Source organism: Pogona vitticeps, chromosome 9, assembly GCF_051106095.1.
Source record: "Pogona vitticeps strain Pit_001003342236 chromosome 9, PviZW2.1, whole genome shotgun sequence".
NCBI lineage: Eukaryota > Metazoa > Chordata > Lepidosauria > Squamata > Agamidae > Pogona > Pogona vitticeps.
In genome coordinates, this window is record NC_135791.1 from 16388849 (window position 1) to 16401229 (window position 12381).

Sequence of the window (12381 nt, forward strand, 5' to 3'; positions counted from 1 at the left end):
GCTGAGTAGCTGCCGTGTGCACCAAAAGCAACGGGCACCTAGTCTGGAGAGTTATTTAATCGAATTTTTATCACCACAGGAGTACAGTATAGTGATTCCCCACCCCTTTATCTAACACACTGGTTCTTAACCTTTGTGACTCAGATGTTTTTGGACTGCAACTCCCAGAAGCCTTCACCATCAGCTCTGCTGGCTGGGGTTTCTGGGAGTTGCAGTTCAAAAACACCTGAGTAACAAAGGTTAAGAACCACTGAGGTCTATTGCATCCAAAAGTGTCAATGTATTGGAGTCCACTTCAGAAACAAAGTTGGTAAAAACCAGGTTGCACCTTAAGGACTAGCTGCTGTATTTTACTAAGCTGTGATCCTGACCCACAAAAACTCATATTAAAATATACCAGTTAGTCTTCAAGGTGCTACAGTGTTTTTGTGTGATATACTTGTATGGACTAATGTGGCTACTTCGTGGCAGCCACATTAGTCCACGTTGGTAGTGTATGGCTGCCATACATACATGGGAAATAGCTTCAGTGTGAGCTTTTGTGGATTACAGTCTATTTCTACAGACACATGGGATGGAAGAGGACATCCTCTCCTATATACAGTACTGTATACTGTATACACATTAGTATTCTGTGTATGTATATGTTAACTACCTCCAGTACCAGTTGGAGAGCTTCTTAAAGTGCTATGAGGGTATTATATTATTTCATATTTTTAGTTATATTTGAGCCTGTGACCCACCTCTGTTTAGGGTTGTACTCAATACTCTCTTTCTGAAGAATGTATTTTCCCATTTCTGTTTTAGTTACGTCTGGAAAAATTAACTGCTGAAAAATCATGGGAGCTACATTGCTGTTTGAACAATTTTAGAACAATGAAGGGAATAGACTGCAATGTTTTGTGAGTCAGAAAACCATACATTTTCAATGAGGTGGTTGTATTAGTATGTTTCAGTCATTAGAATTCCCTCATCGATGCAAGAAATCTGGGAGCATCCTCAACAGATGGGATATTTACATACCATTACAAAGGAAAAGATCAGTCTACATACCAATCCCAAAGCAGTGCCAAAGAATGCTCCAACTACCGTACAATTGCACTCATTTCCCACGCTAGCAAGGTTATGCTCAAAATCCTCCAAGGTAGGCTTCAGCAGTATGTGGACCGCGAACTCCCAGAAGTGCAAGCTGGATTTCGAAGGGGCAGAGGATCTAGAGACCAAATTGCTAACATGCGTTGTTTATGGAGAAAGCCAGAGAGTTCCAGAAAAACATCTACTTCTGCTTCATTGACTATGCAAAAGCCTTTGACTGTGTGGACCACAACAAACTATGGCAAGTTCTTAAAGAAATGGAAGTGCTTGACCACCTTATCTACCTCCTTAGAAATCTATATGTGGGATAGGAAGCAACAGTTGGAACTGGATATGGAAAAACTGATTGGTTCAAAATTGGGAAAGGAGTATGACAAGGCTGTATATTGTCTCCCTGCCTTGTTTAACTTATATGCAGAATGCATCATGCGAAAGGCTGGACTAGATGAATCCCAAACTGGCATTAAGATTGCCGGAAGAAATATCAACAACCTCAGATATGCAGATGATACCACTCTGATGGCAGAAAGTGAGGAGGAAATAAGGAACCATGTAATGAGGGTGAAAGAGGAGAGCGCAAAAAATGGTCTGAAGCTCAACTTAAAAAAACTAAGATCATGGCCATTGGTCCCATCACGTCCTGGCAAATAGAAGGGGAGGATATGGAGGTAGTGACAGATTTTACTTTCTTGGGCTCCATGATCACTGCAGATGGGGACAGCAGCCATGAAATTAAAAGACACCTGCTTCTTGGGAGGAAAGCAATGACAAACCTCGACAGCATCTTAAAAAGCAGACATCACCTTGCCGACAAAAGTCCGAATAGTCAAAGCTATGGTTTTTCCTGTAGTGATGTACGGAAGTGAGAGCTGGACCATAAGGAAGGCTGACCGCCGAAGAATTGATGCTTTTGAATTATGGTGCTGGAGGAGACTCTTGAGAGTCCCCTGGACTGCAAGGAGAACAAACCTATCCATTCTAAAGGAAATCAAGCCTGAGTGCTCCCTGGAAGGACAGATCCTGAAGCTGAGGCTCCAGTACTTTGGCCATCTCATGAGAAGAGAAAACTCCCTGAAAAAGACCCTGATGTTGGGAAAGTGTGAAGGCAAGAGGAGAAGGGGACGACAGAGGACGAGATGGTTGGACAGTGTCATTGAAGCGACCAACATGAATTTGGCCCAGCTCCGGGAGGCAGTGGAAGACAGGAGGGCCTGGCATGCTCTGGTCCACGGGGTCATGAAGAGTCGGACACGACTAAACGACTAAACAACAACACAAAGGAAAAAACCAGGACACTTATTTTCATAAAATGTCATGCTTTGTATTTGGAAGCACCCTTGTCCTCACCCAAGAACAATTGTTTTGCTCAAGAAGTCCCTTTATGTACCCAGAAGTCTCCCGAGCGATTTTGCCATGCTTTGGGACCTCCCATTCCCATTGTTATTTGATAAACTTTATTGCCGTACAAGTGGTTCAGTTTAAAAATACCTATCAATTAAAAACTTATAGTTTATAAAACCAGGCCAGGATCATATTGGTGTGTGCATAAGGGTTGCAAAATATTAAGCAGGTAATGAGGTACCATCATGCTTCTCGATCTCATGCTTCTCTGGTCACACACCCATTTGTGTATCCAAGACGCACCCTGGCCCCTCAACAATTAGCCATGACAATTTGCACAAGCTTTACACAAACAGAGATAGGATTGTGGTCTGCTATTGTAGCAGCTTTTGCAGTACTGTATTAGAATTTAAAATATACAAATTAGGAAGTGTGCCCCCCCCAGGTTGAAGGCAAATCTGAAAAATGATCCTTAGCTCCATTGAGGCCAACTTGTTTGTATGTAGCAAAATATAGTTGGAAATGATTTTTGTAATTTAAGCAAAATTGCACGCAATTGGTCAGATGTCCATTATGCCTGCTGACTGTGCTTTGGCCAGAGACTGTTTGCTGGAGATGGGCAATTTCAGGGTCCCTGATCTCCCTTTTTTATCTTTAAAGCAGACTTGGATTGGGCAGCCTTCACATGGAGGACTATCCTCCCTAACTCTGATCTGCTGTGAGAAAGGGCCACAATTTATCTTTGTTAGGGATGTGAGCATCCAAGTGTTACTTACCTGCAGCTTCCAGCAGTTTTAGGCACTACAGCCAATGGTGAGAGATAATGAAAGTTCCAGTCCAGCATCTGGAGAACACACTTCCCATTCCTGCTCTGGGCAGTTGGTTCTCTTGCCATTTTGTTCCTGCCTACCAAGAATTTTTGTCTCAATGTTCAAGCAAAGTCCACTCTCCTGCAACATAACCTGATTAGAAAGTTCTGTACTCTGTAGCATAGAATCGTATCATAGAATCATCATAGGGTTGGAAGGGATCTTGGAGGTCTTCTCGTCTAACCCCCTGATCAAGGCAGGATACTTCATACCATCCTGGACAGATGGCTGTCCAACCTTTTCTTGAAAACCTCCAGCAATGGGGCATCCACATCAGGAGGCAAGCTGTTCCACTGCTTAATGGTTTTCACCATCAGGAAATTCCTCATTTCCAGGTTGGATCTCCCTCTGGGGCGGTATATAAATTAAATAAACATACAATCAAATACTGTTCAATATTTCTTTCAACACTTCTGCTCTCCTTTTCACCGTTTCCCTGTTAACGGTGTTTTTTGGCAGGCTTCAAATGTCTCACATTCTTCTGTAGCCCTAGAGTATCGCTTCTTAGTTTGAAGGAAGGAGCAGGTGATACATTTGTAAGATCATTAAAAAAATTGCAAATAGTAACTAGCTTTTGGCCTGTACAGGCCACCATCAGGCTGGGCATTGTTTAGCTCCAAAAATCAGGCTAGCTGCCTCTGCCCAGCCTCTGTTAAAAGTAACCTCCAAACTGAGGGTTGCAAAATCAAGTCATGCATGTTGGTTTTAAATTATTTGCTAAGCTTCTTAGTCTGTGTACTGTAGCAAATTTACTGTAGTGAATTTATCTATTTGCTCTAAAGTGCAGTCCTATATTTTGAGACACATTTGCTTTTGCTGAGTAAGCTGTAAGCTATTACAGTGCTTTTAACAAAACACGGTGGTTATACAACCAGTGCAGACTGCATTACACTTGCTCTACAGGCTCATTGGCGATCCTATCTCACTTCCAAGAAACTTCATATTTTAGAAGTTTTCTACCTGAAAAGGAGCCCCATGCAATCCAAATTCATGGCATCCTAATTTTCAGGCCAGACCCATAAGAAAATGCTGTACTGTAAACGGGAAACTTTGGTTTTCCAAATGTTTTTGCCCTATCAATCTTAGCTAGTAGGCTATGATAGCTGCAGTTCAAAAACATCTGGAGGGCTAGCTTATGCACAAAAACAAATTAGCTACATTACAGTTTGCAAATGTGATATTTGAAGAATATCTTTGCTGCCCTCCGGCAAGCACCTTTCTCTCTAGGCAGAGTGACTGATTATTTCTAGGGAACAATAAATGGGATGTTTTATATGTTTTCACTTCTGTTTTCAGTAATGCTTTTACCGAACACTTTTAATATGTTATTAATCCTTTTAAAATATTTGAATAATTTACTGTTTTTAGCTTTTAATATTATGTTAATAATATAAAATTACAGTATTAAAAGCTAAAAACAGTCCTTTTAAGGAGAAAGGCGGGAAAATATTTTTAACAAATATATGCAAGCATATTTTTAAAATATTTGATCCATTCATGAAATCCCTTCCTGAACAATCCATCTTTATTGTTTTTAATTTATTTAAAATATTTACCCTGTCTTTCTCTCTAAAAAAGGGGCTGTTTTAGCATGTTTTTACATAAATAAAAACACAATATTAAAAGCTAAACAGTAAATTATTCAAATATTTTAACAGAATAACACATTAAAAATAGGTAAAAGCATTATTGAAAACAGTTAAAAGCAGAAACATATAAACCACCCCATTTGCTGTCTCCTAGTCAATCGGTCACTAAGGGAAAGCCTGCCTGAAGAGAAAGATCCTCGCCTGCTTGCCAGAGGGCAACAAAGATAGGGCTTCCTGTGGGAGGGAGTTCCAAAGTCTGGGAGCAGCCACAGAGAAGGCTCTCTGCTATGCCCCCACTGACATAAAAAACCAAGGTTATATATTAGACAAAAAGGGATTTTTCTTTAAAACATTATCATCATGTTGCCTGGATACGCTTATGGAACTTAACACATGTATACTTTTTTAAAGTATACTATAAAATAAACAAGTGCTATTCTATAGGAAATATTACATATTTAAATATTCCCCATGAAGCCGTTCTCCCTGCCCTACAAAAAAAAATGACAGGGTGAATTTAGCTTGTCCTTCTCCCCATATGCTATACACTGGAGTCTGGACAAGTTTAAAGCTTCTGAACCCACATTCAAATAAATTCCCTTTTCTATTAAAAGAATGACTTTTAAAATCCGTCATTAATGGTAATTGGAGGCATATCTGGGAGAAGTGCTACAGTCTAGAACAGTACATTTTAGTTTTGTGAAGCTATGCAAATTATTCAATAGACAGGTAACATTGCTAGGTGTAAGTTTCAAACTCTCTTTAAAAGCTAAGAAAATCATATATAATTGAGGCAGCTCACCTCTACAAGGCAGAGGTCAAATTGTATGCTAGGTCACATTGCTTACAGCCATATATTTAAATTACAGAAATTAAAAACTGAGGTGGAGAAGAGTCATTGATAGCATGGATTTGGGTACACACTACTTGGGCAGAGGTGTTACTTATCATTTATTTCCACATCATTGCAGGCTTTGCCAACATTTTTTTGTGACATAATCCAAAGCTTGTTCTGTAATTTGTATTTGTGTGTGTGTGTGTGTGCGCGTGCGTGCACGCAAACATCCTTCTTCATGGCTGATAATTGGGAAGCGAGTCACAACTTTTAATATCCAAAACTGCAGCAGCCAAAAGGAAACCTTGCCAATAGTTTAATTGCCTGATGTCAATTCTATAGTAGTATTTTCGGCATCTCCTAATATGTATTTTGATAACCTTTCTTTCCAAATCTTCTTGTAATCATCTTCGACAGAACTTTCTTCGGCATCAGTATGCAGATTTCTGATACTGTATTTTGTACTTCAGTGGACAGTAACAATATAGATATGCATTTTCGGCTGTAGAGATCATTCAGTAATGACTGTAGGAACTATTATTTTTATCACTCTTTTTGTATATTTTAGAATGCGAAAGCAAGGCCCTAGCATAGCTACTGTCAATTACAGATATCACACTATCATTCACTTTCCAAGATTAAGATAACAGGCCACAGCTTTTTCTCCATTCCTAATAGTCAAAAGGTTCCAGTAGTGAACCAGATGAGCTTATGAAACTCAACTGCTATAAGTGAAAGCAAGCCACACTAACTTCATGGGAAAAAAATGGTTAAAACATATTTCTGATTGTTCAGCACTTGGCTAGTATTTTTCAAACAATTGTCACCTTAGAACTGCCGAGCTAAGAGGGACTGTCTGGATCACGGAGTCCAGCCTATCAAGGAGGCACATTGGGGAATTGAACTCCTAGCCTCCGGCTCTGTAGCCAGGTACCTGAACCACCGAGCTATCCAGCAATTCATGTTGCTACTTTTCATAGAATCATAAAATAGTGAATTTGTTAGGGGCCTGTAAGAAGTCCAAGCCTCTGCTTGATGCAGGAATGGACACCACCAGTGTTGGAGCACACACCACCTCTCAAAGTAACGGGTTCCGCTGTCATACTGCTCTAACAGGAAGTTTTTCCTGATATTCAATCGAAATCTGGCTTCCTGTAACTTGAGCCCATTGTTGCGTGTCCTGCACTCTGGGATGATCAAGAACAGATCTTGATAACCTTGGTGCTCCTGTTTGATTACGGTCTTTGCCAACTAGATGTATTAAACTTTGAACTGCTTCCACTGTAAACTGCAACCAGCCAGTATGTGGAATTTTTAAATGATATACCAAGTATAGAAACAAAGCAACATATGCATCCAGAGATAGCATGAAAAAGAAACTTTCAGTATGTTTCAAGGTTCAGCCCAAGCATTTAAGACCAAAATGCTGCGTTTTTGCGATAAAATAAGCAGGTAACATTTATCTTTGCCACACATTTTACAAGGGGTCCCAAACATCATGGATGAGGGCACAGATGGGAAATGAATAGTCCTCCTAATTGTTCAGTTGCAACTTCCATCAGGCCTTATGCAAGGATGGCAGATGCAACTTGATATATGAGTGGACAGCCTTAAATTACCCACCCCTAATAGAGAAACACCTTTAAATGCAGAGTGTGTGGAGTCTGTTGACTGATCTGTAGCACAGCATGCATCTTTAAATGTCTTCTAGAATCAAGAAGGTAAGCATATGTAAGAAGCCATTATCATGAAACCACAAAACATAATACACAGAAGATGCAGTAAAGTTACATTCAATGTCTGATATGTAAAGGCAGATTCCAGATAACCTACTATTAACAATATAATTTTGTGTTTTTAAAAACAAGCATCAAAACTCATGTTCATTTTTCTTTCCAAGAATAAAATAATCATGATAATAACCTCCAAAACATCAAATGTACAGCACTTCTAGATACAGATGTGAAAGTCAAGGGTTGTGTGTAAAATTATGTTTTCCCACGAACAATGTTACTGTTTTTCCTGTGGATGGATAGGAAAGACCCCTCTGATAATATATTTATGTAAATACTTTGCAAGATAAGGTTTTACTCAATATACAGTAAGAAAATTTTATACAAAATGATCTATAGAATTAGAAGTGATAATTTCTGCATATATTTCAGATCTACTCAAATTCCAAGTATCATTTTAGTACAGTGGACCCTCTACTTAAGGAATTAATCCATATTGGAATGGTGGCTGCAAGTCGAAAAGTCTGTAGGTCGAATCTCCATTGACCTACAATGCATTGAAAACCGATTAATCCCATAACCAGCAGTTTTTATTCTATTTTTGTTCCATTTTGGGTGTTTTCTGGTCTGTAAGTCGATTCTCCAGCTGCAAGTCGAATCTAAATTTTGCAGCCAGAGGAGTCTGTAACTTGAAAAGTCTGTAAGTCGAGCCGTCTGTAAGTCGAGGGTCCACTGTACCTGGTATAGCTTACCATTTTCATAAGGGGAGCGGGGGGGGGAGTATTTATTATTTGTAGATTATTGCTTGCCCTCTTCTGTTTATCTTTTTTCCAGCTAGCTTGGTGGGTGTTCACAGTAGAAGCAAAGCTATTTCTGTCCAAATAACACATTTTTATTTTATTACAAAATCTGTAGTTTCAATTTTTATTCTCCCCAGCTTTTCAGGTGGCAAAAACTAAGATACATGTGCTTAGGTAGTATAGGGTCTAGCAGCTTGCAGATCTCTCTTTAGTGCAGGTATAGCCACAATTCTACTTGTACAAAACTAAGGCCTTTTATATGCCATGTAGTACAATTTCATATACTAACCAAATGAAGCATTCTATGTTGCTTAAAGAAGTAAAATATGTTTTGGTTTAAATACCGAAATAAGTATTAAATATATTTCAATTTTTGACAATATTTCATTTTTTTTCTAGAAAAGAGCATTCCTTCTCTCCCCATATTTTCGAATGTTCCGGAGATTTTACATGTCTTTTTCCAAAGCAGATGCAGCAGGTGAAAGAATGGCAGTGCACATAAAACTATGGTATCATTTTACATATTGGATGTTTGGCCAAGTGAATACCTGAAGAAAGTGCATTTATTTTAGCAAATTACAACATCTAAAAACATAAGGCAAGAAAGATATTTTTAAAGGCAGCAAAAGATCTTAGCTCCTTAATTTTTTAAAAAAAGATTTAGTTTCAGCTGGACATCAAAGAATCACAAATATTTAAGAGCACAATCAGAGGCTGTATTATTGGAAGAGAAAAATCCTTAAGGACTGACTGTGTTGAATATCAGAACATAATTTTCTTTTGCTGCCCAGAACTGCAAATTAGCTTGCTTTTTATGTGCCATTGGTCCTCAGGACTTAAGCACAGAAATCCTCTGAAGTCCCATTTCTCAAATATAAACATGGCTATCTAACAATATTGAGTTCTCAGTTATAATTAAGGGCTATCTGTACAGCAGTACTATTTGTTTCTGCTTAGAGAACCCTAGGGAATATTGTATCCTGTGAACCCACATTTAGCTTCTGGTTATTTAATCAAGTTGTCAAGGTTATTATCAAGGATACTTGCTTTATCAAGAATATTTACTATCTCTGTATTTATAGTTAAAGAAATGTGTCATCGTATGTTTAGATATGAGCATAAAATGTGTTTACATAAGTAGTAAAGTTCAGAAAAACTGAAAAACGTACAAGAGTTTGAATGGACTAAAAACAACACAAATGTATTACAGTATTTTGTACCTTCTACTAACCAACACATACTGTACTTTAGAAAGTTAATATGTTGTAATCTGATAGTGCCTTTCCAAGTCCATGTATTTCTAAGGTCTACTCTGTCTTTAAGAAATGTATTTATTAAAATATTTACATATAAAATATTTACCTATTTGCTCACCAAAGTGCTGAATTTACAAGAAATGCAAAACAAAAAGATTTTTAAAAAAATGAAAAACAGATTAAAGAACAAAAACCAATTTTAAAAGCCAGCATTCCTTAAAAGCAGATCAGAAATGTTAAAAGCCAGCTTCAGAACCTCTTTTAGAGAATGAAGGCCATAAAGAATACCCATACTTCACCAGATCGAGGAAGCCTGTTTCTCTTGCAAAGGAATTCCAAAAGCAAAGCAAAGTGTGCTGCTTATATACCATCCCATAGCGCTTCAAGCACTCTCTGGGCAGTTTATAAATTAATTATGCAGGCTACACATCCCCCCCACACACAGCGAGCTGGGTATGCATTTTATCAACCTCCGAAAGATAGAAGGCTGAGTCAACCTTGAGCCAACCACCTGGGAGCGAATATTAGGTTGTGACAACAGTTTTGGCTGCAGTAGAGCAGTTTAACCACTGCGTCACGAGGCTCCTCCAGAGCCAAAGTGCTGCTACAAAGAAAGCCAACGTGGTGATGGGACACGCAACAGTCTCTCTACTGAAAATCTCACACTCTGGACAAGCAAAAAGAGGTAATATTTCAGATACCTTGGCCTAAAGCTATTTAGGTCAAAATCAGCACCTTGGATTCACAGAACTGGAAGTCAGTAAAGCCAGTTCTGTAAAATATGCAGCAGGCAACAGTCTGGCTCCTGCATTTTGCACTACCTGTGCTTTCTGAATAATAATAATAAAATAAATTGGAGTGCACTACAGTGGCTAATCAGGTCATATGGCATGAGCCCAAATTTGCCTTCCCTAGGAAGAGGTGCAGCATGGGCACCTGCTGTTTTACTAAAAGACAAATTAACAGTCGAAATTGTTAAAAAGCTTACTGTAGAACAGGTAAAAACATCCTCAACCCAAAACCAGATGACTACTGGCTAGAAAATGATTTTTTTGTAAATTTGACAGTGAAACCTGGGGGTTACTAAAGCCTCTGCATGATTCTTCTGAATTGGGGAGATTTTGAATATAACATGCCGTAATTATCTTGTTAGAATTTAATGTATTTTGAACTGAGGTATGAAAGAACTCTCTTTCCAGCCTTATACAGCTTCATTTATATTCCTGCAAGCTTATATTCAATGTTGTATGTCTAGTCTTCTCCCTTACAAATGATTTAATGCGAAACGGTGACCAATACTAGAAGCGGAAAGGGCAAACACTGCCAATGTCAGGGGAAACTTTGAGATATTCTATTTTTAAAAACTGCTCCAGGGTTACATAATGCTATTTAATACTGTTAAAACTAGCAGACCCTGGTTTGTGGATGGGAAAAGAAAATTCCTAAAAGCGCATTATAAACTGCTTCGGCCATGTACCTTAACCAACCCACAGAGCAAGCTTGTTAAGCTGATGTGACATTCAACGGTTCTGAACTGTTGCAGTAGGTCAGTGTGTCTCTTATGAATTCCTTGACCCTCTGTAACAGAGATAACATGGTCTGTAAAGACAAAACTGCTTCATGAATAATGCTGCTGACACAGTGAATGTGGACTGTTAAAACTCTGAAACGCTTCCTTCTTTCCTCAACATGACAAAACCATCAAAAAGGAATAGAAAAATAAGCCCCTTTCTTATTGGCTCTTAGTAATGCACATACATCTAAAATGAATTCCTTCTTCAGATTAAAGTACAGTATATCACTGAGAAGGAGACAAGGAGGGGACTGCTATCTCCATAAAATCCCAAAGGGGAATTTACAGGGACATCAGACTTGGGACTTGAAAACAGTCCAGGAATGAAAATTACATCTTTGGTCTGATCTTCCAAGGCAATATTTGTACATTTGTTATTTTCCACCAAAGCTGCTCTCCATTGGATAATTTCTATCACTAACAAAATGATTCCAAGTAGGCTTATATTCCCAAGGTTGACAGCCCTTATTATAAAAGCTGGGGTGGCTAGTACATTGGGCAGCATACCGAAAATAATGACCTCAACAAGTCAAAGCAAATTTAAAGTGCAAACAAATGTTGGTGACAACTGGGAAAGTGATCATGGAGTACATCAATGCCCATGGTACTACCACGGTATTTTGAAGGAACAGAAGAAATATGAAAGCAGCATAAGAACACTATTCTTCAATTCCTCAAGAAGGAAAATATTAGAGGTATATTAGAAGATTTTTTAAACATCAGTGCTAGCTTTATAGCCTACAGCATTGGTTAACAGTATAAAGATATACAGTATAAAGATTAACAATATAAAGAAGCACATAAATGATTTTTGCATAGTATGCAACTGCTCTGTAAAATGTACAGTGGTGCCCCGCATGACGACAACCCCGCTAAATGACGAATCCGCTGGATGATTTTTTTGTGATCGCAAAACGCTGTTTCCTATGGGGGATTTTCGTTTGACGATTAGGTCCGTGCTTCGCGAACCATTTGTTCGCAAGACAACGATTTTTTCCAGCTGATCATCAGGTTCGCCCTGTGTTTTCCGGACCCGTGCTTCACAGGGCAGCCATTTTAACAGCTGATCGGCGCTCGGAAAATGGCTTCCCTATGGGTGATCTTCGCTGGATGACAAGGTAATTTCCCCATTGGAACGCATTAAATGGGTTTCAATGCATTCCAATGGGGAATTGTTTTTCGCATGACGACGATTTCGCTTAACAGCGATTTCAGGGGAACGAATTATCGTTGTCATGCGGGGCACCACTGTATAGCTAAAGATGACTACCATATTCAGTAAGAATAATT